Below are 27,412 nucleotides of genomic sequence, written 5' to 3'. Positions count from 1 at the left end.
CCTTGTCAATAACATTATCATACCATTAACACATATTGTATATATGCACTATACACTGTATTCTTACAATAAAGTAATGTAGATAAAAGAAAACATTATTAAGAAAATACAATGAAGGGAAATTACATTTACAGAATTATACTCTATTTATCAGATAAATTCTGAGTATAAGTGGACCCATGAAGTTCAAACCCACATTGTTCAAAGGTCAACTTTACTGAGATTCTGAGAAGATGGAAGAGTAAGGAAGCCCCAGGATTCTGTCCCTCCACCTAGAGAATAATGACACAAGCATAATCTGTCTGATATAACTGGTTTTTGGAACTCAAGTGTCCACTGAAAGCTTGCAATTTCCAGGGAGTAGGTTTGGAAGGGAAATTTTTCATCAGTTGGTTAAGCTTTTAGCAGGGGAGCAGCTACACATCCTCCACCTCCAACTACATGGCAGTTAGTTGTACATATCGTCTATAAGCAGTTTGTGAGAGCTTAGGGTGGGCAAAAATGACTGTGTCCTCCATGTATTGGAGATCTGTGCCCTAATTCCTCATTGCTGCTTCTGATCACAGAAATGAAGACAAAGAGGCACAAGGCCATTTTTTTTTAAGGCCATTTTTGTTGCACCAACTCCCACTGCTACAATTCCCTCCCTTTTTGCTTGTACTCTTCCGTTCCCCTTCATTTTTCTCAATTTTCCCCTTTGGGAGCCAGACATTAAAGACTAGGACATTCAAAAGCAACTTCCCATACAGAAGAAATCAGAAATCAGAAACTCACCATACATATCCAGGGAAAAGCAGTAACTGAGAAAAGACCTGAGAACTTAAACTGACACCTCAGGTTGATCCTAATCACAAAGATAGGCTACAACAGTCAAAAAACCAAAATATTGTGGGGAAGGAAGAATCTGATTTTCAGAATTACCATATTATTATATTGAAATGTCCAATTTTCAGCAAGAAAAAAATCACAGAAAACAGGAAAACATAGCCTACACAAAGGAAAAAACAGGAACTATTCCCTGAAAAAGACCTGATGGTAGACATACTAAACGAGACATTAAAAGAATTTGTTTTAATGTTTACTTATTCATTTTGAGAGAGATTTAGAGCACCAGCAGAGGAGGGGCAGAGATAGAGGGAGAGAGAGAATCCCAAGCAGGCTCCACACTGTCGGCGCAGAGCCAGACGCAGGGGCTTGAATTCACTGTGAGATCATGATCTGAGCCAAAATCAAGAGCTGGACCCTTAGCCGACTGAGCCACCCAGGCGTCCCTAAAATAACCGTCTTAAAGGAGTGCCTGAGCGGCTCAGTTGGTTATGTGTCCAAATCTTGATTTTAGTTCAGGTCATGATCTCACGGTCATGAGACTGAGCCCTGCATTGGGTGTAGAGCACTGGGTGTAGAGCCTGCTTGAGATTCTCTCTCTCCCTCTTCCTATCCCTTTGCTCTTATTCCACTTGGGCCTACATGCTCTCTCTCTAAAAAACATAATAAATAAATGTCAAGAAAGCAAAGGAAGATATGGATAAAGTCAAGAAAACAATATAGAAACAAAATAGAAATATCAACAGATAGAAAACCAAAAAGAAATTCTACAGATGAAAAGTACAAGAACTGAAATGAAAAATTCAGTATAGAGATTCAAAGGCAGAAAGGGGCAGGCAGAAGAAATAATGAGCAAGCTTGAAGATAGGACGATAAAAATTACCAAGTCTGTAGGACAAAAAGAAAAATGACAGAAGCAAAATGAACAGAGTAAGATACCCAAGGGACACCAATAAGCAGACTAACATGGAAGTCCCAGAAGGAGAAGAGAAAGGGGGAGGGAGTATATTTGAAAAAACAATAAACTGGAAACTTCCCCAAACTTAATGAAAGATATGAATATAAACATCCAAGAAGTTCAATAAACCCCATATAAGAATTTGAAGAAATTCAGAGACACTTTGGACAGCCACAAAGAATCTTGAAAGTAGTGAGAAGTGATTCACATACCATGGATCTTCAATAAGTATATGAGCAGATTTCTCATCACAAATGTTGGAAGCCAGAAGCCAGTGAGCTAATGTACTCAAAGTCCTAAAAAGAAACAATCAAGCAAGGTTCCTGTATCTGGCAAAACTGTCCTTCAAAAGTTAGGGAGAAATTAAGACCCTCTCAGATAAACAAGAATGCTCAAGGGTGTACAGGAGTGTGAAATGAAAGGACAGTAAACAGCAATTCAAAGCCATACTGAAGAAATAAGGATCTCAATAAAGGTGGCAATTATAAAAGCTAGTATTATTCCAACACTGTTTTATAATTCTAAATGCTGTTTTCTACAGGATTTAAGAGACTAAATGCAATTTAAAGAATGTTGCTTACTTTATGTTTTTGAGTACACAATGTATAAAGATGTTACCAATAACCAAAGGGGTGGGGTTGGAGCTGTTAAAAAGCGGTTATTCTACATTACTGAAGTTAAGGTGGTATAAATTCAAATTTGAATGTTATAACTTTAGGATGTTTAAATGCAATCCCCAGGGTAACCACAAAGAAATTAGCTCTAGAATATACACAGTATGAAATGAGAAAGGTGTTTAAACATTTCACTACAAAAAATATCAACTAAACACAAAAAAATAATGCACAAAATGAAGAACAAAAAGCTACAAAACATAGAAAACAATTCATGGGTGCCTGGGTGGCTCAGGCTATGAACAGGTCATGTGAGTTCAAGCCCCACCTGAGGCTCTCTACTGTCAATACAGAGACAGCTTCAGACCCTGTGTCTCCCTCTCTCTCTCTGCCCCTCCCCGCTCACACTCTCTCTCTCAAAAATAAATGAACATTTAAAAAAATTTTTTTAAAAAGAACATGCCCATAAAAACAAAAAAAATGGGATGCAGCAAAAGCAGTGCTAGGAGAAATTTATAGCTATAATCACTTATACAATAAGGAAGATCTCCTATCAACAACGTAATGTTGGGGCGCCTGGGTGGCTCAGTCAGTTAAGCGTCCGACTTCCGCTCAGGTCATGATCTTGCAGTTCGTCAGTTCAAGCCCTGCATCAGGCTCTGTGCTGGCAACTCAGAGCCTGGAGCCTGCTTCGGATTCTGTGTCTCCCTCTCTCTCTGCCCCTCCCCTCCCTGCTCACACACTGTCTCTCTCAAGAATAAACATTAAAAAAAAAATTAAAAAAAAACAAACAATAATGTAATGTTACACCTTGTGGAACTAGAAAAAGAACAAACTAAACCCAAAGCAAGCAGGAAGGAAATTTTAAAAATTAGAGAATTTTTAAAAATAGAGAATAGAAAACAAAGAAAAATTAATGGAACCAAAAGTTGATACTTTAAAATACCAGCAAAATTGAAAAAACTTTAGCTACACGGACTAAGAAAAAGGAAAAAACACTCAAATTACTAAAATAAAAAGTGAAAGTGGAGACATTACTGGTTTTACAGAAATGAAAAGGACTATAACAGAGTACTATGAATAATTTTACATCAACAAATTGGATAATCTAGATAAAACAATTTCCTAGAAATACAAAACCTACCAAGACTAACTTATAAAGAAATACAAAGTCTGAATAGACCTGTAACTAGTAAGAAGATTGAATCAGTAAACAAAACTCTCCTAAAAAAGAAAAGTCCGGGGCACCTGGGTGGCTCAGTCGGTTAAGTGTCAGACTTCGGCTCAGGTCATGATCTCACAGTTTGTGAGTTCGAGCCCCACATCAGGCTCTGTGCTAACAGCTCGGAGCCTGAAGCCTGCTTCAGATTCTATGTCTCCTTCTCTCTATGCCCCTCCCCAACTTGTGCTCTGTCTCTCTATGTCTCTCAAAAAATAAACATTAAAAAAAAAAAAAAAAAAAAAAGTCCTGGACTTGATGACTTCACTGGTGAATTCCAAAAAACATTTAAAGAAAAATACCAATCCTTATCAAACTTTTCCCAAAAAAAAAAAAAAAATTAGGGAACAACTTCCTAATACATTCTCTGAGAGCAGGAGTACTCTGATACCAAAGCCAGACAAAGGCACCACAAAGTACTAGCAAATCAAATTCAGCAACATATTAAAAAAATTATACACCATGACCAAGTAAAATTTCTTTCTAAAATGTAAGGATGCTCAGTCGGTTGAGTGTCTGACTTTGGCCCAGGTCATGATACCGCGCTTTGTGGGTTCAAGTCCCGCATCAGGCTCTGTGCTGACAGGCTCAGAGCCTGGAGACTGCTTGAGATTCTGTGTCTGTCTGTCTGTCTCTCTCTCTCTCTGCCCCTCCCCCACTCCATCTCCCCAAAATAAATAAACATTTAAAAAAATAAATAAAATAGGGGCGCCTGGTGGCTCAGTCGGTAAGTGTCAGACTTCAGCTCAGGTCATGATCCCACAGTTCATGAGTTCGAGTCCCCCGTTGGGCTCTGTGCTGACAGCTCAGAGCCTAGAGACTGCTTGAGATTCTGTGTCTCCCTCTCCCTCTCTCTCTCTCTCTGCGCCTCCCCCACTCCATCTCCCCAAAATAAATAAACATTTAAAAAAATAAATAAAATAGGGGCGCCTGGTGGCTCAGTCGGTAAGCGTCAGACTTCGGCTCAGGTCATGATCCCACAGTTCATGAGTTCGAGTCCCCCGTTGGGCTCTGTGCTGACAGCTCAGAGCCTGGAGCCTGTTTCAGATTCTGTGTCTCCCTCTCTCTCTCACCTTCCCCCGTTCATACTCTGTCTCTCTCTGTCTCAAAAATAAAATAAAATGCGAGGATGGTTCAACATATGAAAACGAATCAACAGGGGCATGTGAGTAGCTCACAGTTGGTTAAGTGTCTGACTCTTGATTTTGGTTCACAGTTGTGAGATCCAGCCCCATGTAGGATTCTGCACTGAATGTGCAGCCTGATTAAAATTTTCTCTCTCAAAAAAAAAAAAAAACAACAACAACAATTTTCTCTCTCCCCCTCGGTCCCCTCCCCTGCTCACGTGCACACAGGTGTGCTCTCTCACTCAGAAACAGATAAATAATGTACACTTAAAAAGGGGTAAAATGGAGCACCTGGCTAGCTCAGTTGCATACAACTCTTGATCTCGGGGTCATGAGTTCAAGCCCCACGTTGGGTGGTATTTATTTACTTAAATAAAACTTAAAAAAAAAAACAGGTAAGATGGTAAATTTTACGTTATGTGTACTCTACCACTATTTTATTTTTTAAAAAGGCAAAATAAAGAATTTTCCAGATGTACAAAAGCTGGAAGAATTCATCATCAGCATATCGACCTAACAAGAAGTTATTAAAGGTATTTGAAGAAAAAAAAAAATGACACCACATGGAAATCAGGGACTACCCAAAGAAATGAAGGGTACTAGAAATGTAAATATCTGACATTACCAATTATAAATATATTGCCTCTCAACTCCAAATCCACTCCTCTCTGCCCTGCTTTAGAATAATGAGGCTGGTACCTGTAAACATTTCTTCTCTGCCAGCTGGCAAAATGTTAACCTTTTCAACAGATGGCACTCGAGGAAGACTCCAGACAGAAGTAGGTTCTCTTCCAATTAGTGTGCTCTAACCTGCTGGTTCCAGTGGAGAACAATGGCATGCAAAACACCCAACAGCCCTCTCCCCAAGCTCCAACTTCCCATCAAGTCTCAGCGACACCTATACAACCCCACGGGTGGTTTCCCAGCAAGTTTTGTCAGCACCCTGCACTGACAGCTGTGCAGCAAGTTTCTGCAGCACTCTTATGGGGCAAACACTTCCCAAAGAATTATGCCATGTTCCAGCTGGCTTCTTAGATTGAGAAAGGGGCTTCCTAGTAACTTTTCTCAGTCCCCCAAAAGGGGGTTTCTTGCTTGATAATGAAAATTTGCAGCACTTCACACTTCTCCAGCATCCAGTGTAACACACCCTTTCCAACAAGATCTGAAAGTCTCAGCCTTCAAACTGGAAAATTCGGCATCTTCCAGATTTGTTCCATCCATCCTTGCTACCATGCCCCAGCCCTAGAGGTAGTGGTTGCTCATTCTATTGTGTATACTTTACAGTTCTCTTTGCCCTCTAGGGTTAATTCTCTGTTACTGGTTAATAATTTTTTTTTTTTTTGGTTAGTAATTTTTTATACTAAACTTCCCTGTTCAAATTAATGTGTGGTTTCTGAGTTGGTACTGCAATGGTCACAGTAAACATACCTACAAAGATGGGATTTGAAGATTGGCTTGGTTGTGCCCTCTGCCTCAAACAGGAAATAGGATGCTAATAACCCCCAGTATGCAGTGGCATCACAGTTAATCAAGCTATCAACTGTGGTTGACTGTGATGAGGTGCCAACAGAAGCAAGTGCCTTAGGACCCCAAATGGCTATTGTACTGAACTGTTAAGGCAGTACAGATGACTACAAGGTCTGCTATATGAGATGGATTCTCTAAATGCTCTTGAACAGGTACACAAAAAATAAGTTCAAGTCCGTTAACTGTCAGATTAAATCACAGTCTGAAAAACAGTACTGTCATGACAGTATTAAAGAAACCTCAGGGGCGCCTAATTGGCTCAGTCGTTTGAGCATCTGACTTTGACTCAGGTCATGATCTCGAGATTAGTGACTTTGAGCCCCACATCAGGCCCTCTACTATCAACACTGAGCCTGCTTTGGATCCTCTGTCTCCTTCTCTCTCTGCTCCTCCCCTGCTCACACGCATGTGCATGCTCTCTCAAAAATATACATTTAAAAAATCTCAACACCTCTTTATTCTTATAACCTCAGATTCATACTGCTAAAAATCAGGCGCGCCTGGGTGGCTTGGTCAGTTAAGCGTCCGACTTCGGCTAAGGTCATGATCTCACGGTCCGTGAGTTCAAGCCCCGTGTCAGGCTCTGTGCTGACAGCTCAGAGCCTAGAGCCTGTTTCAGATTCTGTGTCTCCCTCTCTCTGTGACCTCCCCCGTTCATGCTCTGTCTCTGTCTCAAAAATAAATAAACGTTAAAAAAAAAATTTAAAAATAAATAAATAAATAAAAATTTAAAAAAATCAAATGCAAAATTTGATTCTGCAAGTAGCTGAATTATAACAGGTGAATTCATAGTCTAAGTTTCTCATGGAACCCTGAAACTTAGACATGTGGTCGAATCAGAATGAAAAAAACAACTTCACACCTCCAGTGGCACTAACTTACTCTTCTGTATATAAAGAGAGCAGCTTTCCTTTGCTGAAAATCCTGTGATATTGTTACGTTCTGCAAATGACTTGGAGAAGGATGCTCATTTTCCTCAAGACCAACTACAACCAACCCTGTTGATACTACACCCATAACTAGGTTCAAATCTCAGCACGTTCTAGAGGAACAGATATACCTATGTATGACTCAAGAGAAAACAGCTTAAACACTAAAAAAATGCCAAAATTCTGTTAATATATAAAGGAAAAAACCTGAGGAACATGTGTGAAAATCGATGCTAAGGGTATTAGACCAAGGAGATTAGAATTCATCAATATGAGTGAGTTTACCACAGATTCTATGATAACTTGTGCAGTTGGAGATGGCTCTAATAGCCTACTTGTTGACTGAAATTTACACTCAACAATATAGCTGTAATCATTAAGGAAATGTAAATCAAAATTATTCTAACACTGCCAATGAATATTAAATGAGGTTTAATGAGGCTGAAATACTAGAGTTCCACTGGCATTATGTGGAAGAGAAAATCCAAAGGTTTAAGGAGACAGGAATATTGAAGTGGATTTATCCTCTGCAACCTACTACCCAACTACATACCCTGAAAAGGCCCAGAAGACACTATAATTAGTGAGGGAAGCACCACATACTTGAAAAGGCTGTGTGGCTGCTCTCTTTTATAAGTCAGGTACGACTTCAGGGAACGTCACCACTGAGATGAGCTCCCTGATCTCACTGAGGATGATGGGATCCCAAAGTAGCAGAGGCCAAGTGGCAGTACTTAACTCCAAAGATAAGGGCAGCGAGGACATACCGGTAATCAGAACGCTTTGGCCCGCAGGGATCTTTGGCAGTGGCTAATTGATCACGATGTTCCTAGGAATGAAATAGATGGGCAGTTTAATCTATATAACAGAAAAATGCTTAAATCTGGTGGCCAAAAACCGACTTGAATCATCATAGTGGAAGTCATGGGCATTTGCCCAGTTTCCAGACCTGGTCAATTCACAGACCCACAGCCTTTTGTAACTGAGGAGAGACTGGGTCCACCGGAGGAAAAGCTCTGCACCATTACAGCAAGGACACACCATAAATATTCCTCCAAAGCCTTCCTCAAAGGGACTACAGCCATTTAGTAGAGCAGTGGTTTTTAAGCAAGGGCAATGTTGCTTCCCAAATCTAGAAAATTTGGTGAAATCTGGAGGCATTTTTGGTTATTACAACTAGGGAGTTCTACTGACATCTAGTGGGTATAGGCCAGGGATGCTGTGAACCATCCAGCAATGTATACTATAACCCCTACAACAAAGAATTACCTGGTCTTTAAAACCTCTCCAAGATTTAGTTACCTCCCTGATCTCATCTCCTACTACTCACTACCTTACTCACCTACCTTCAGCTACCACCACTTTGCTGTTCATAAAATATACACAGCATTCTCCTGCGTCACAAACTTTGGCTTTCTTGTTCCCTCTACCTGGAATGTTCTTCCTCTTAAGATACCCCCGTGGCTGGCTTTCTCATTTCCTTCAGATTTTGCTTAAATGCCTCTATCTAAAACTGCAATGCCACTTCCACAACAGCACAGTGTATACCTTTTCTGCTTTATGATTCTCTATAGAAGTGTCCCATTTTAAATGTTCTGCATTAATTGACTAATAGTTCTCTCTCCCATCAACAGAATATAAACTACGTAAGAGCAGAGATTTTCTCCATTTTATTCACTACTGTATCCTCATTCCTACAATGGTTCCTTGTGTGTAACAGACACTCAAACATTTGTTGAATGGAAGCATGAATGGTGACTGGATGGAAATTAGGGATGTAGAGCACTGAGGAATTCTAAGATGACTCCTAAAGTGGTTATCCGCTTTTATCTGCTGAGTACCCCATTCTTCTGAAAACAGTCACTTCTGATTGTCAGATATTTTGAACACTTTTTCCTTTTTAAAAATGTGACAAGTTTTTCAATGTAGTCAAATCAATTATTCTTTGAATTATCTTTTTTTTGGTTTATGTTTAAAAAGGCATTCCCCGTATCAAGATGTTGTATTTACCTATATTTTCTTTACCTTTATTTTCTTATATCCATATATTCAATCCCTCTAGAATTTGTTTTGGTATCTGGAGGAAAAGAGCTAACTTTATCTTTTGCCCAAATGACCAGAAAACTATCCAAACACAGTTTAAAGAATAACTTACAACTATATTCTTATACACAGAAATGAATCTCTTTATTTGTAATAATTCGAGCATACCTATGGCAGTATTATATTCAAAATCCTATAAAACAAGGTACCCACTTCCTCTACTCCTCCACTCCCCCAATACTCTTCTAATTCAAAACTGTTTTGGCTATCTTTCACCTACTTATAATTCCTAGTGAAGTTCATCACTGTTTTCTCAAATTCTACCCTCCTTACCATGAAAAAGAAAAACAAAATCCTGTTGGGACACCGATATAATAATATTAATTTTATGAGACATATATTTTGATTATATTGGATTTTCCCATCCAGGAATATGGTATATCACTTATTTTTTTCAAGAGCCATCAAAGCATAATGGTTACAGATTCTCTGGAGTTTGCAGTGACACAGCCTGAATGGGTTCCAATCCCATCATTCCTTAACCTAGCATCTAAATTACCCTGACAAGGCATTTTACCTCTCTGTTACCCTCAAACATAACACTGTATTATAAGGTCACTTTGAGAATTAAATGAATTAAGTGTTTAAAACAATGTTCATAAAGATTACTTGTGTTGTGACCATTATTATTTTTTTATTACCATGTCCTTAGGTAAACTCTTGTCATTTTAAGTCTCATACTTTTTAGGTTTATCCCAAGGAATTTAATTTTTTATTGCTTTTTGAATCACTTTTTAAAAATATTTTCCAACTACTTACAGTCAAAGTTACTAAGTTTCATGGGATTTTTAAAAATATTTTAATGTTGTAACTAGACATTTTACAATTCCCTTTTACAACTCTAATACACTTTCTCTTTTCCTCCAGATTGCTTTCACTTTTGAATTTTTACTTCTTAGCCCTAAAATATTTTCTACTGATACTCTTGAGAATTCCAGGCAAATAAGTGTGTCATCAGAAAATAATCGTAATTTTGTTCTCCAACTTTCCAAGATTTATGCCTTTTTTCCCTCATCTAACTATATTGCCCTAGAACTTCCAGAACAGTCATAGCCATGGTATAGCAGGCATCCTTCCTAAATCTCAAGGAATGACTGCTGGATTCTAACACATATGTTTTATTATGTGAAGGAAAGAACCCTCTATTTTTAGTTTTACAAAAAAGAGACTTTACTGCTAGGAAATGAATACTAAATATAAAAAGATCTTTAAAAAAAAAAAAACCTTTTTAATGTTTGTTTATTTTTGAGAGAGAGAGAGAGACAGAGCACGAGCAGCAGAAGGACAGAGAGGGAGACAGAATCTGAAGCAGGCTCCAGGCTCTGAGCTGTCAGCACCAACTGAGGCGCCAAGGCGCCCCTAAAAAGGTCTCTTTTTTGTTTATTTATCTTGAGAGAGAGCTCATGTGTGCTCGAGCAGGGGAGGGGCAGAGGGAGTGGGGGGTAGGTAAGAATCCCAAGCAGGCTCCACGCTGTCAGTGCAGAGCCCAACGCAGGGCTCAATCTCATAAAGCATTAGACCATGACCTGAGCCAAAATCAAGAGCCAGATGCTTAACCAACTGAACCAACCCATGCACCCCTATATCAAGATCTTTATTAGCATCTTGGTATGAGACCTTTTCTATTCTGGTATATATTATTAAAAACATGGAAATGGACTATTCCTCAATGGTACAAAGAAAGATTAGAAACTGGGGGCGAGGGGGGCAGGGAATGACTGTTCTTTGACATTAACTGCCATTTCTTAAATGGTTACTGGCCTCTTCAGGTGTTCTATCTTTTGAATCAGTTTTGGCAACTTATTTCAGAAAATCTTTCATTTCATCTAAAGGATTATGTTAATTATATCTTAAAAAGTTTAGGGCACCTGGGTGGCTCAGTCAGTTAAGGAACCGGCTCTTGATTTCAGCTCAGGTCATGATCTCACAGTTCATGAGTTTGAGCCCCACAGTGGACTCTGCACTAACAGTGCAGAGCCTGCTTGGGATTCTCTGTCTCTGCCCGTCCCACATGCTCTCTCTCTCAAAAAATAAACTTAAAAAAAAAAAGTTCAACATATTATCCCCAAACTATTTATGGTTACAGACTTTACTTCAACACTATTTGTTTTCTTTTCTTCAATTAGACTTGTCAGTAACTTGTTTATTGGTCACTTCACAAAGATTCTGATCCTTTTTCAGTCTATACATTTTCTACTTAATTCATTTTTTCTCACATATTTTTTTTGTCACATATTTTTGACTTTATTAATTCTTCCCTTGTGCTTTCCTCAGGTTTATTTCATTGTTCAAACATATACAACTAATACACACTTTTTTTTTTTTAACTAAAAGCATTTAATGCAAAATATTCTCTTTGGGGTATAGCTCTGCTTGTATCCCAAGATATGGTTTGCTCTCATTGTTACATTCTTTTGCTGTTATTATTCAGGTATAACTGACATACTCGTCATATTCTCAACTGTCTGTAACTGAAGTTAGCTTCAACTTGTTTAACCCAAGAAATGCTTAGAAGTTCTAAAATTTCCAAGTGGTAGGGCTGTGTGAATTATGTGTCAATTATGATTAAATTTTATAAATTTTCCATGAAAATGTTTGCATGAAAATGTAAAGATGGTCATGTTTTTCTCAAAGTGTACTAAGTTCAGTTGAACTTCAGTTCCTCTAAACTATTAAAATTTTTGATTTATATATGCCAATACAAAGGTTTTTGATACATAATGATTCATGGCAGTTATATCTTCAGTGTGAATTACAGCTTCTACAAAGTCAGAAAGTACTGATAGTTAATTACTTTTGCCATGAATAATTTTGTTTTAATATTAAAATTCGAATTTTTGCTGTATTTGCAACTTTGACACATTGGCATACTTTTATTTTTAACTTTTATTAGTTTTATTTCATTTTAGATTTTTCTTATAAATAACCTAAATATCATATTCAATATGAGAATCTTTGTCATTTAGCCTTTTTAAATGGTCCTCAAATGAATCTAATTAGGAACATGAAAAATACTTAAGACCCTACCTAAATACTTAGGACACTTCCTACATGGACAGAAACTTAAGATGGTACAACTTTAAAAAGTGGTCAAGTGTTAGGGGGCTTGGGTGGCTCAGTCGGTTAAGCGTCCGACTTCGGCTCAGGTCATGATCTCATGGTTCACAAGTTTGAACCCCAGGGCTGGGCTCTGAGCTGGAGCTGACAGCTCAGAGCCTGGAGCCTGCTTCGGATCCTGTGTCTCCCTCTCTCTCTGCTGCTCCCTTGCTTACGTAAACACTCATGTACTCTCTCTCTCTCAAAAATAAACATTAAAAAAAAATTTTTTTTTTTAAGTGGTCAAGTGTTACAGTCTCTTAATACCATTTCCCACTAAAAGGAACCAGACCTCCTGGAAGATATGGCTGATTTCAGGTCTGGAGTAGGGATTATACAGATGAGTCTGATTCATCTTGCACCAGAAAGCAAGGAAATTATCAAAGACTACGGCAGTCATGACAAAATGACAGAAGAGCTAATCTGAAGAGGCTTTTATCTACCAAAGATGGCATAATAGACTACAATTAATTATAAATAAATCTATTTATAGTAATTTACCATGATACTGCCTTTATTCCCCCTTACTTCAAAAAATAACTCTCACTGGTCATTTGTGAAGGCTGTATCACTTCATCAACTCATTCTTAAAAACAACAAAAGAATCCAGTATTTATCTTTTCTTCTTGTTTTGGGGCTTTTTTTATATATCTTGTCTTGTCTTTGTCTTATATTAATGATACTTTACGGTTACAAAGAAACCAAATGTTAGTTGATAAGGAAAAGTTCTTCTCTATAAAATAATCATAGCTAACAGACACTGGAGAAATAAAAGATTTAGGAAATCATCATTTTATAACCCCTAATGAAACGGTGAATCAAGAAATAATTATTGGGCGCCCGGTTGGCTCACTCAGTGGAGTGTGTGACTCTTGACCTCATAGTTGTGGGTTCAAGCCCTGCACTGGGTATAAAGATTACTTATGGAATAAAATCTTTTAAAAAAAGAATTAGTTAATGAATGTTAAAAACATTCAGGTAAAAACTGAAGGGGAACTTTTAAATATATGGTTTACGCTGACATCCCCTGAACTAAGATGAATGCGATGGTTCCACTAGCGGTGTCATACCAATAAAGAATTCTTTCCAAAAAAGACGAAAAAATTAGAGTGCGTGGCTGGCTCAGTCAGTGAAGTGTGCAACTCTTGATTTTGGGGTTGTGAGTTCAAGCCCCACACTGGGTGCAGAGACTACTTAAGTTAAAAAAAAAAAAAAAATTTAAGACAAGAAAAAAAAATTTTGAACCTAAATCTAAACACACTTCTACCAGTTACAGGAAACATGAAGAACAGAGTAACATGTCCAATGACACCAGGATATAATCAACAAAGCCCAGAATGTGGGAAATGCTGCAGAACAAATCAGCTAGTGTCTTCTAAAAATAAACAGCAGTTTTTAAAATGGGGAGATTTACTGATTAAAAGAGGCTGCAGATACATAACACACAAACCTTATTTTATTTTAATTTTTTTTAATGTTTATTTATTTTTGATTGACAGATCATGAGCAGGGGAGGGACAGAAAGAGAGGGAGACACAGAATACAAATAGGCTCCCAGCTCTGAACTGTCAACACAGAGCTAGATGCAGGGCTTGAACCCATGAACCGTGAGATTATGACCTGAGCCGAAGTCAGATTCTTAACCGACTGAGCCACCCAGGCATCCCCACAGACCTTATTTTAGCTACTGACTTTGTGAAACAAATAAGAAAGTTGTACAAATATCAGGTGACATTAAGGAAGCCTGTTGATTTTGTTCCATGTGATAATGTTATTTTGATTTTTTTTTTTTTAAAAGAGACTGTGTATGTTAGAAATGTATACTTGTGTATTAAGAAGTAAAACAAGGGCCACCTGAGTGGCTCAGTCAGTTAAGCGCCTGACTCCTGGTTCCAGCTCAGGTCATGATCTCATGGCTCTTAAGATCAAGCCCTGTGTTGGGGCTCTGCATGGACAGCACAGAGCCTGCTTGGGATTCTCTCTCTCTCTGCACCTCTCCTGGCTCACACTCTCTCTCTCTCTCTCTCTTTCTCTCAAAATAAACAAACTTAAAAAAAAAAGTGAAATGAAATATGTCTACAATTAGCATTAAAATGCTATAGAGACTGGCACAAAAACAGACACTCAGATCAATGGAATAGAGAACCCAGAAATGGACCCACAAACGTATGGCCAACTAATCTTTGACAAAGCAGGAAAGAAGAGCCAATGGAATAAAGACAGTCTCTTCAGCAAGTAGGGCTGGGAAAACTGGACAGCGGCATCCAGAAAAATGAACCTGGACCACTTTCTTACACCATACACAAAAATAAACTCAAAATGGATAAAAGACCTAAATGTAAGACAGGAAGCCATCAAAATCCTCGAGGAGAAAGCAGGCAAAAACCTCTTTGCCCTTGGCTGCAGCAACTTCTTACTCAACACGTCGCCGGAGGCAAGAGAAACAAAAGCAAAAATGAACTATTGGGACCTACCTCATCAAAATAAAAAGCTTCTACAAAGTAAAGGCAACAATCAGCAAAACTAAAAGGCAACCGACAGAATGGGAGAAGATATTTGCAAATGACATATCAGATAAAGGATTAGTATCCAAAATCTATAAAGAACTTCTCAAACTCAACACCCAAAAAACAAATAACCCAGTGAAGAAATGGGCAAAATACATGAACAGACACTTCTCCAAAGAAGACATCCAGATGGCCAACCGACACATGAAAAAATGCTCAACATCACTCATCATCAGGGAAATACAAATCAAAACCACAATGAGATACCACCTCACGCCTGTCAGAAAGGCTAACATTAACAACTCAGGCAACAACAGATGCTGGCGAGGATGCGGAGAGAGAGGATCTCTTTTGCACTGCTGGTGGGAATGCAAGCTGGTGCAGCCATTCTGGAAAACAGTATTGAGGTTCCTCAAAAAATTAAAAATAGAACTACCCTACAACCCAGCAATTGCACTACTAGGTATTTATCTAAGGGATACAGGTTTGTTTTTTCGAAGGGGTACATGCACACTTATGTTCATAGGAGCACTATCAACAATAACCAAAGTATGGAAACAGCCCAAATGTCCATCGATGGATGATGACTGGATAAAGAAGATGTGGTATATATACATACATACATATATATATATATATATATATATATATATATATATATATATATATATATACATACACATATATACATATACACACACACACACACAACAGAGTATTACTCAGCAGTCAAAAAGAATGAAATCTTGCCATTTGCAAGTACGTGGATGGTATTATGCTAAGCGAAATTAGAGAAAGACAAGTATCATGACACTCATATAAGGACTTTAAGACACAGAACAGATGAACAGAAAGGAAGGGAAACAAAAATAATAGAAAAAACAGGGAGGGTGACAAAACATAAGAGACTCTTAAATATGGAGAACAAATAGAGGGTTACTGGAGGGGTTGTAGGAGGGGGGATGGTCCAAATGGGTAAGGGGCATTAAGGCATCTACTCCTGAAATCACTGTTGCACTATATGCTAACTAACTTGAATGTAAATGAAAAAAAGAAAGAGACATAAAAAAAAAAGATAAAATAAAATAAAAATAAAATGTTATAGGGAAAGACATGTGAGAGGAACGAATAAAACAGGCAGAAAGTTGATTACTGTTTAAAGAAGATGAATGACAAATACATGACCATTAGTCGAACTATTTGCTCAACATTTACATTTTAAAATGTCCATTATCAAAGGTTTTAAAAAAGTCGTGATCAACTAGAAACATCTTAAATACAGAGTTGTACTCCTCACACTAAACGAGAAGCTTTTTTCCTAATATAATTTATAATTTAACGACCCTAAAAATAACTCATTATTTTAGGGCCTGTGTTACTTTCTTCCAACAAATGACAACTAAACAAATAAAGTAAATCTTCCTTTGATGCTAGATGCAGCACTTTTTTTTCTTGTTCATAATTATTGAATACTGCTTCATTAAAATTAATTTTAGATGGAGCGCCTGGGTGGCTCAGTCGGTTGAGTGTCTGACTTCAGCTCAGGTCATTATCTCACAGTTTGTGGGTTCAAGCCCCACCTGGGGCTCTATGCTGACAGTTCAGAGCCCGGAGCCTGCTTTGGACTCTGTGTCTCCCTCTCTCTCTGCTCCTCCCCTGCTTGCGCAGTCTCCTCTGTCTCTCAAAAATAAATAAATGTTAAAAAATATTTTTTTTTAATTAATTTTTCGGGCACCTGGGAGGCACAATCAGTTAACCGTCCAACTCTTGATCTTAGCTCAGGTCATAATTTCACAGTTTGTGGGTTCAAGCCCTGAATCAGGCACAGGGTTTGCTTGGGATTCTGTCTCTCCTCTCTGCCCCTCCCCCACTTGTGCATGTGCATGTGTGTGCACACATGCTCTCTCTCTCTCTCTCTCTCTCTCTCTCTCTCAAAATACATTAACTTTTTTAAAAAGATGTAAAAAAAATTAATTTTCCATATATAAAAACACAGGAAAATATTTACTTCTCTTTTATGTTAAGACATCAATGGGAATGCAAGCTGGTGCAACCACTTTGGAAAACAGTATGGAGGTTCCTCAATTAAAAATAATTAAAATTATATTTTAAATTTAAAATAATATTAAATTAAAAATAGAACTACCCTACGACCCAGCAATTGCACTACTAGGTATTTATCCAAGGGATACAGGTGTGCTGTTTCAAAGGGACACATGCACCCCAATGTTTATAGCAGCACTATCAACAAACAAAAGTATGGAAACAGCCCAAATGTCCATCGATGGATAAATGGATAAAGAAGATGTGGTGTATAAATACATATATATACAATGAAGTATTACTGAGCGATCAAAAAGAATGAATTCTTGCCATTTGCAACTACGTGGATGGAACTGGAAGGTATTATGCTAAGTGAAATTAGTCATTCAGAGAAAGACAAAAATCTTATGACTTCACTCATATGAGGACTTTAAGAGACAAAACAGATGAACATAAGGGAAGGGAAACAAAAATAATATAAAAACAGGGAGTGGGGGAAACACAAGAGGCTCAAAACTGGAGAACAAACTGAGGGTTACTGGAGGGGGTGTGGGATGGGGGAATGGGCTAAATGGGTGAGGGGCATTAAGGAATCTACTCCTGAAATCACTGTTGCACTATATACTAACTAATTTGGATGTAAATTTAAAAAAATAAAAAGTAAAATTTTAAAAAATAATAAAATAAATAAAATTAAATAAATAAAAAACATCAAACATGAAGAAAAACTGAAGGACAGTAAGTATGCATATTTTCTATAACTATCTTGAGAGAAATACTTCAACTGACATGAATTCTATGAACAATCCTATGACGATCATATTAAAAAGCAAGGAAGTTACTATAACGGAATTCAAGATCAGAAAACATCATATTCAATTTCAGGGGAACAAAAAGGTTGAATGAAAAGAAAAATTGGAGCCAACGTTTACTTCTTTTTTTTTTTTTAATTTTTTTTAACGTTTATTTATTTTTGAGACAGAAAGAAACAAAGCATGAACGGGGGAGGGTCAGAGAGAGGGAGACACAGAATCTGAAACAGGCTCCAGGCTCTGAGCTGTCAGCACAGAGCCTGATGCGGGGCTCGAACTCCCAGACTGCGAGATCATGACCTGAGCCGAAGTCGGCCGCTTAACCAACTGAGCCACCCAGGCGCCCCCGTTTACTTCTTAAATAATTCAAGTGTTACATAGAAAGGAAAGCAAGAAAAAAGTAATGTTCACTCTCACTTCTAGGCAATGACTTCAAAGGTTTCCATGACATTATCCTTGGCTCCAGGTCCTTCCCCCTTTGCCTCTAGAAATTACCACCTAGTATATGCTAGTATTTCCTGTGCACTAACCCACTGAAACCCACTAAGAGTTAGATTTATCTCTTTCTATTTTATCCTTAAGGAAACAAAAACCATGTTAGTGTTAATGACCAAGGTCAAATTCTGTGACGGTGGCTCCTACTCTGCAATACTCTACCTAATCTATTTCAGAAGGTCTGGGATAGATAAGGACTACACATTTGTGTATTACACAGGAGCAGGGATGGAATTCCCCAGGGGATTCTGAAGCATATTGCTAATTAAAAACAAATACACCATGATATGTTTTCTCCTGGGTCCTCTGCTGTTATCTATCTGATTTCTACAAAATTAAGTTTGTGTCTGTGTATATGGGTATATTCACCAGCCTCAATCTCAATTTCTGCTGTTTGAAGAAAACAATGTTAAGAAAATGAAGATGAGTCATAGTCCAGGAGAAAATATTTGCAAAACACATATCTAAGGATCTGTATCCAAAATACATAAATAACTCAAAACACAATATGAGAAAACTTATATCACCCAGCAATCCCACTCCTAATTATTTACCCAAAGGATATAAAGACATGTTTACACAAAAACCTAGACACGAGAAATTGAGACTACTTTCTTCTGTTAGAAAGAAAATGTTACTGAAGACATTGTTCATTACTCAGTGTCTCCTACTGAAGATTCACATCTGTAACTACTTTTAGAATCAGTGTTAGAAAATGCTGTTTCTTCACAGTACAGTAATATTTGCTCTATGTGATATGGGACATATTTAACTAACTCTGATCAATAACAACATTAGAATTATCATATCTATATTTTCCTTTACCATGGTCCTTAATTCTTTTAATCTTCTTTTGTATATCTTTTTGTAAAACTACCCCAAATTCTTTGTGGAAACAGCTAAATCTGGACAAATACACATAAAGAAATTGTAACCAACATAATAAACTTTCTCCTTCTATTAATCCTTCTTGGAAATGAAGGGGGTTTTTTTCCCTTTTTTTTTTTTTGTTTCTTTTGTTTAAAGTTTTTATTTATTTAAGTAATCTCTATTTCCCACGTGAGGCTCAAATTCACAAACCTGAGATCAAGAGTAGCATGCTCTTCCAACTGAGCCAGCCAGGTACCCCTTTTATTTTCCTTTTGTATATGCTGTTTTAAAATTTTGGAAATAGTAAATTATTACAAGTAGTGCAGCTGACCTTTGAACAACATAGGTTTGAACTGCACAGATCCACTTATCCACTTTTATCAATAAATATGGCACAATACTGTGGATGTATTTTCTCTACCATATGATTTTGTTTTCTTTTTCTTTAAGTAGGTTCCATGCCCAGCATGGAGCCCAAGCCCAGCATGGAATCCAACACAGAGCTTGAACTCACAACCCTGAGATCAAGACCTGAGTTGAGATCAAGAATTGAACATTTAACCAACTGAGCCACCCAGGCACCCCTCTCTACCTTATGATATTTTTAAAAACATTTTCTTTTCTTGGGGCGCCTGGGTGGCTCGGTTGAGCATCCGACTTCGGCTCAGGTCATCATCTCACAGTTCGTGGGTTCCAACCCCACGTCGGGCTCTGTGCTGACAGCTCAGAGCCTGGAGCCTGTTTCGGATTCTGTGTCTCCCTCTCTCTCTGCCCCTCCCCTGTTCACGCTCTGTCTCTGTCTCAAGAATAAGTAAACATTTAAAAAAAAATTTTTTTTTCTTTTCTCTAACTTACTTTATTAAGTGTGTAGTACATAATACATATAACATAAAAAAATGTTAATCAACTGTTTATGTTATCAATAAGGCTTCCAGTTAAAATTGGGTATTAAGTTAATTAAGTTCTGGGGGAGTCAAAAGTTATAGGCAGAGGTGCTTGACTGGTTCAGTCAGCAAAACATATGATTCTTGATCTTGGGGCTGGGAGTTTGAGCCCCATTTTGGGTAAAGATATTATTTAATACTAGATAAAATTTTTAAATTTTTTTTAATGTTTACTTATTTTTGAGAGAGACCAGAGTGTGAGCAGGGGAGGGGCAGAGAGCGAGGGAGACACAGAATCCGAAGCAGGCTCCAGGCTCTGGGCTGTCAGCATAGAGCACGACGCAGGGCTCAAACTCACAAACCATGAGATCATGACCTGAGCCTAAATCGGAAGCTTAATCGACTGAATCACCCAAGTGTCTCTAAAATTTTTAAAAAGTTATAGGCAGATATGACCGGGGGGTTGGGGGACAATGCCCTTAACCCTCATGTTGTTCAAGGGCCAACCATACACACATATGGTAACGCTGAGCTTATAAATTAGAGTAAGAGACTAACAACAATAATAAAACGATTATAGCACTATACTGCAATAAAAGTTAATGTGGTCTCTCAAAATATCTCACAGTACTGTATTCACCCTTCTTGTGTTGACATGAGATGATAAAATGCCTATGTGATGAGATGAAAGGTGAATCTAGGCATTGTAACTTAGCGTTATACCACTGACCTTCCGACAATGCAACAGGAGGATCATCTACTTCCGGAAGGACCGTGGTTGACTGTGGGTAACTGAAACCACAGGAAAAAAACCACAGATTTTTTTTTTGGGGGGGCGGGGGGACAGGGGGAAGATGGAGAGAATACTCTATTGGTTTATAATTCCCTCCTACTATACTCAACTTTTGATAGTCTTCTTTAAAAGTCATAACCTGAGGGGCACCTGGCTGGCTGATTCAGTAGAGTATGTAACTCTTAAACTCAGGGTTATAAATCTGAGCCCCATGCTGGGTGTAGAGATTGCTTAAAAAAAAAAGTCTTTAAAAGTCACAACCTGATCTCAGCTGTGCTGGGTGAAATTAAGCAAAGATTCTATCTCTACATCAGGCTTATAGGGCCAAGCAGGACCCCTACCAAGACTAGCATGACAGTAGCAGAGAAAATCAGAAAAAAAAACTTTCCCGCGAAGGACAAGTACATTTCTAGAAGAGAGAGTCAGAGCTGTGAGGCAACCTGCCTCTCGCCACAGGAAGAGAATGTGAACAGTACCTACCTTGGGGAATTGAAATATTATTAAGGGAGCCAAATTGTTACCATATAGATGAAGAGATTTTCATTTCTGAAGATAAATCAGTCTCCATTGAATAAAATGAATGGGGGAAAGGAACACTATAAAAGGGAGGGAAAAGAAGAGTGTTTAAAGGCAAGGAAAGTAAGAAGACAAAGCAAGCAAAATGAGTACCATAACCAGGCTGCTGGCAATAGAAATAAAGTTTTACAAATCATGTGTGAAGTTACCTCAATAAGACTCACCAGTTAAAATTGGACTGATAAGGGAAAGAGGAAAAAAATGAGCGGTTTCTAACCAGGGTGACTAGAAGAGGGTAACTAAGAGAATACAGAAAGAACAACAGGTAGGGAAGGAATGGGGCACTATTTGTGAGAGCAAGTACTTACAAGGGGAATAAAGAGTCCATTGTAGGCACACTAAATTAGCAGTATTTGTTAGCACAAGTCAAAGCATACATCTGAAAACACAGATTTTGAGTTTTAGACACACACACGCAAAAGAAGCAAAGAAGTACAAGGGAAAATCACATATGTATTTAATGGGTAGTGGTTAAAACTACTGTAGGTGATTACCCAAGAAAAACAGAGACCAAGGAAACACTTATTGGGCACGCAGAAAGAGTCAAAGATGACTGAAAAGAAACAATTCAAGAAAACAACCATGAGAATGCCACCTTATAAGTAAGGGAAAAGTTTCAAGGAGGAAATGGACAACAGAGTAAGATGTGTAAGAGATCAAGTAAGAAAAGCTCTGAAAAGCATCCATTAGACATGGTAATTCTTAAGTTATTTCAGTGATCTTGAAGAGAATTTCAGTGGAGAAACAGATGGAAAAGCCAGATGTGGGTTGAGGAGTAAATGTGAAAAACACAAGCAACAGAGTCTCAAAAAGACTCTAACTTCAAAAAGCTTATCTCAGTTCAGACTATAGTCTGAAATTACCATTTCCTACTGAAAAGGTACCAGGGCTTCCTGGGAGTTAATTCCAAATATGAGATAGTAACATATAGCATGAGCCTAGGTAGATCTTTTTGGCCAAAAAGGGAAGAAACTTTCAAGAACTACTGATGTTAAGTTAAAAGGATGCAGATAAGGGGCACCTGGGTGGCTCAGTAGGTTAAGTGTCGGCCCTTCAGCTCAGATCATGATTCTCACAGTCTGTGAGTTCAAGCCCCACGTTGGGCTCCATGCTGTCACTGTGGAGCCTGCTTGGGTTTCTCTGTCTCCCTCTCTCTCTGCCCCTGCCCACTCACACTCTCTCTCTCAAAATAAATACATTAAAAAAAAAAAAAAGACATATGTCTAAGTATTTTATTTTTCTTCTTTTCAATGCTAATATAAGTGAAATAATATCCTTGATTTCCTTTCAGGATTATTCACTGACAGTGTGAAGAAACACAACTGATTTTTGGGTGATTTTTTTTATTCTGAACTCTGCTGAACTTATTACCTCTCACAGGGTTTGGGATTTTTTTGGTGGATTTGTAAGGGTTTCCTATATGAACAATTGTATCATCTGTAAATAAGAGATAGTTTTACCTTTCTTTCCAATTTGGATGCCTTTTCTTTCTTGTCTGACTGCTCTGGCTAGAACTTCAAATACACTGATTAGAAGTACCAAAGAGGGCATCCTTATCTTATTCCTGATCTTAGGAGAAAGCCTTACAGTCTTTCACCATCAAATATGATGTTAGCTATGGTTTTTCATATATAGCTTTCATTATATTGAGGAAGTTCCCTTCTATTCCTAACTTATTAAGTGCTTTTATAATGAAAGTCTGATGGAGTTTTTCAAATTTTTTTTCTCCACCAACTGAGATATGTAAGTTTTTTTCTTTCATTCTATTAATATGGTGTATTACACTGATACTTAGAAAAAATTTAACCAAGGAAGTACAAGACTTGTACACTGAGGAGACTTGCACAAAACACTGTTGAAAGAAATTTTAAAGGATGGGGGCACCTGGTTGGCTCAGTCAATAGAACATACAACTCTTGATCTTGGAGCTGTTGAGTTAGAGCCCCACATTGGGGATAGAGTTTACTTAATAAAAAAAGTTTTTAAAGGACAAAGATAAAAGGAAAAACATTGCATTCACTGATTGGAAGACTTAATAGTAGGATGACAATACTACCCTAGAGATTTACAAATTCAATTCAATCCCTACCCAAATCCCAGTGGCATTTTTTGTAGAAATGGTAAAAAATTTGGAGCACCTGGGTGGCTCAATCAGTTAAGCATCCGACTTCAGCTCAGGTAATGATCTCACAGTCTGTGAGTTCAAGCCCCGCATTGGGCTCTGTGCTGACAGAGCCTGGAGCCTGCTTTGGATTCTGAGTCTGTCTGTCTGTCTGTCTGTCTCTCTCTCTCTGTCTCTCTCTCTCTCTCTCCTCCCCCACTCACACTTGGTCTCTCTCTCAAAAATAAATAAACATTTAAAAAAATTTAAGAAAGAGGGGTGACTGGGTGGCTCAGTCAGATGAGCATCCAACTTCGGCTCAGGTCACAATCTCATAGTTGGCAGGTTCAAGCACCGTGTCGGGTTCTGTGCTGACAGCTCAGAGCCTGGAGCCTGCTTTGGATTCTGTGTCTCCCTCTCTCTCTGCCCCTCCCATGCTTGTACTCTGTTTCTCTCTCTCAAAAATAAACATTTAAAAAAAAATTAAGAAATAGGAAAAGACTCCTAAATTTCATATGGAATTTTAAGGGATGCCAAATAGCCAAAAACAATCTTTTGTTTGTTTGTTTGTTTGTTTACCTGGGCGGGAGGGGGAGGGTGGGAAGCAGAGAGAGAGGGAGAGAATCCCAAGCAGACTCCAAGCTGTCAGCACAGAACCCAACATGGGGCTCGAACTCATAAACCGCAAGATCATTATCTGAGCCAAAATCAAGAATTGGGACACTTAACCAACTGAGCCACACAGGTGCCCCAAAACAATCTTGAAAAGTAAAAACAGGGGCGCCTGGGTGGCTCAGTCGGTTGAGCAGCCGACTTCGGCTCAGGTCATGATCTTGCGGTCCGTGAGTTCAAGCCCCGCGTCGGGCTCTGTGCTGACAGCTCAGAACCTGGAGCCTGTTTCAGATTCTGTGTCTCCCTCTCTCTGACTCTCCCCTGTTCATGCTCTGTCTCTCCCTGTCTCAAAAATAAATAAAAAACGTTAAAAAAAAAAAAGAAAAGTAAAAACAAAGAGGACTCACACTTTCCAACTTCAAACTTCTACAAAGCTACAGTAATCAAAAGTGTAGTACCATCACAAGGCGATACATAGACCAATGGAACAAAATTGAGAATCCAGAAATAAGCCCTTACATATATGTTTATATACTGAGTAGGTGTGTCCCCAAAATATATATTTTGAAGACTGAAACACCAATGTTATGATATTTAAAGATGGGACCCTTGGTAGGTAACTAGGATTAGAGGAGGTCATGAGGGTAGGGCTCTCATGATGATATTAGTGCCCTTCTAAAAAGAGACACCAGGGAGCTTGCTCACTCTGTCTCAGAACACACAAAGAGATCATGGGGACACAAAGCAAAGATGGCAGCTGCCAACAAGCCAAGTGAAGAGGCCTCAGAATGAAATCTACCTTGCCAGCTCTTTGATCTTAGACTTCCCAGCCTCCAGAACTGTGAGAAATAAATTTCTGTGGTGTATATCATCCAAACTATGCTATTTTGTTACAGCAGCCCAAACTGATTAACACAAAGGCCAAATGATTTTGGACAAGGGTGCCAAGATCATTCAATGGGAAAAGAACAGACTTCAAATATGGTGCTGGAAAAACTAGATATCCACATGCAAAAGAACAAAATTGTACACATACCTTATGCCACAAACAAAAACTAACTTAAAATTAATTAAAGACCTAACTTAAAGAGGTAAACTAGGAGTGCCTGGGTGGCTCAGTCGACTAAGCATCTGACTCTTGATTTTGGCTCAGGTCCTATCCTCGCTGTTATGAGACAGGGGCCCTCTATCAGTCTCTGTGTGGAGCAAGGAGCCTGCTTGGATTCTCTCTCTCCCTCTCTCCCTCCCTCCCTCTCTCTCTCTCTCTCTCTCTCTCCCTCTCTCTCTCTCTCTCTCTCTCAAAAATAAATAAACATTAAAAAAACAACAGACTCTATTTAAAAAAAGAGATAACTACAAAACTCTTAGAAGAAAACATATGGGAAAAACTATATGATTAGATTTGGCAATGATTTCTTAAATATGACAACAAAAGCACAAGCTACAAAAGGAAAACATAAATTAGACCTCATCAAAACTGACAACTTTTGTGGATCAAGGGACACTGTCAAGAATGAGAAGAAAACCCCCAGAATGAGAGAATATATTTCCAAATCACGTATCTGATCAGTTTAACATCCAGTATGTAGAACTCCTACAACTCAACAACAAAAAGACAAACTACCCAATTAAAAATGGGCTAAGGATTTAAACACACATTTCTCCAAGGAAGATCAACAAATGGCCAATAAACACAAGAACAGATACTCAACGTCATTAGTCATTAAAAAAAATATCAATCAAGGGGCACCTGGGTTGCTCAGTCGGTTAAGCATCTGACTCTTGATTTCAGCTCAGGGGAGATGGAGCCCCAAGTCATGTCGGGCTCTGTACTGGGCATCAAACCTGCTTAAGATTCTCTCTCTCCCTCTTCCTCTACCCCTCCCCGCTCTCACGCCCGCTCTCGCCCTCTCAAAAGAATTCAAGGGGCGCCTGGGTGGCTCAGTCGATTAAGTGTCCGACTTCGGCTCAGGTCATGATCTCATGGTTCATGGGTTCGAGCCCCGCATTGGACTCTGTGCAGACAGCTCAGAGCCTGGAGCCTGCTTCAGATTCTGTGTCTCCCTCTCTCTGCCCCTTCCCCAGCTCACACTCTGTCTGTCTCTCTCTCTCTCAAAAGCAAATAAACATTAAAAATTAATTTATAAAAAAAAAGAATCCAAATCCAAACCACAAGATACTGCTTCACATCCACTAGGACAGCTTTATCAAAAAAAAAAAAAAAAAAAAAAAAAAAGAAGAAGAAGAAGAAGAAAAAGGAGGAGGAGGAGAACAGAACAAATGTTGGAGAGGATAGGAGAAATCAGAAGAAGAAGAAGAAGAAGAAGAAGAAGAAGAAGAAGAAGAGGAGGAGGAGGAAGAAAGAGGAGGAGGAGAACAGAACAAATGTTGGAGAGGACAGGAGAAATCAGAATCCTCTTGCATTGCTAGTGCACCTCTGTGGAAAAGTTTGGTGATTCCTCAAAAAAGATAAAACATAAAATTTCTATTTGTCCCAACAAATCCATTTCTAGGCATATACCCAAAAGAAGTGAAAACACAGACTCAAACAGATATTGTACAGCACTATTTATAACAGCATTTTTCACAACAGCCAAAAGACAAAAATTTGTGTCCATCAACAGATGAATGGACAAATGTGTTATATACACACAAATAAGATTATTATTCAGCCATAAAATAGAATGAAGTTCTGATATATTATGCTGAATGAAATAAGCCAGACATCAAAGGTCAAATACTGTTATGATTCTGCTTACATGAAATATTCAGAATAGGCAAATTCATTGAGACATAAAGTAAATTAAAGCATAACAAAGACTGGAAGGAACTGCAATGGGGAGTTATTCCTTAATGTGTACAGTCTTCTGTCTGGCATGAAAAAGACAATGGTAATAGTTGCACAACACTATTAAAATGTACTTAATGCCATTCAAATATACACTTCTAATAAAAATTTAAGGTAACTTTTAATATAATAATTTTTTTAAAAGAATTGAAATGCAAACCTTAAAGACCTTGCTGCAGGCTGAACTGTGGCCCCCAAAGATATGTCCTCCCAGACATTCAGAATGTGAGCTTTCTGGAATAACCTTTGCAGATGTAATTAGTATAAGGATCTTGAAACGAAATGACCCTGAATTAGGGTGGGCCATAAATCCAATGAAGACTGTCCTTAAAAGAGACAGAAACACAGAAAGAAGGCCATGTGAAGGTGGAGGTAAAGAGAGGAGTTAATGCTGCCACAAATTAAGGAGTACCTTGGCACAAAAACAAGACACATAGACCAATGGAATAGAATAGAAACCCCAGAACTAAACC

The 27,412-nt window shown here is 38.3% G+C and overlaps 1 protein-coding gene across 11 annotated transcripts in view; it reads right to left on the bottom strand.

Annotated features, from left to right (window-relative positions):
- The window catches only part of ZMYM4 (zinc finger MYM-type containing 4), a 163,838-nt gene that overhangs the window by 122,737 nt on the left and 13,689 nt on the right, over window positions 1-27,412 (bottom strand). For 2 of the 11 annotated variants that reach the window (XM_042996450.1, XM_042996451.1), the window contains exon 2: window positions 7,967-8,028. The exons of the other annotated variants lie outside the window; for them this stretch is intronic. The gene's annotated coding sequence lies outside the window, so the exon portion shown is untranslated. The remainder of the gene's footprint in view (window positions 1-7,966; window positions 8,029-27,412) is intronic. 11 annotated transcript variants of the gene reach the window in all.

This window comes from Panthera tigris, chromosome C1, assembly GCF_018350195.1.
Source record: "Panthera tigris isolate Pti1 chromosome C1, P.tigris_Pti1_mat1.1, whole genome shotgun sequence".
In the NCBI taxonomy this organism is placed as follows: Eukaryota; Metazoa; Chordata; class Mammalia; order Carnivora; family Felidae; genus Panthera; species Panthera tigris.
Note: the sequence above shows the minus strand (reverse complement) of the source record. Positions and strands in the feature narration are given on the sequence as shown.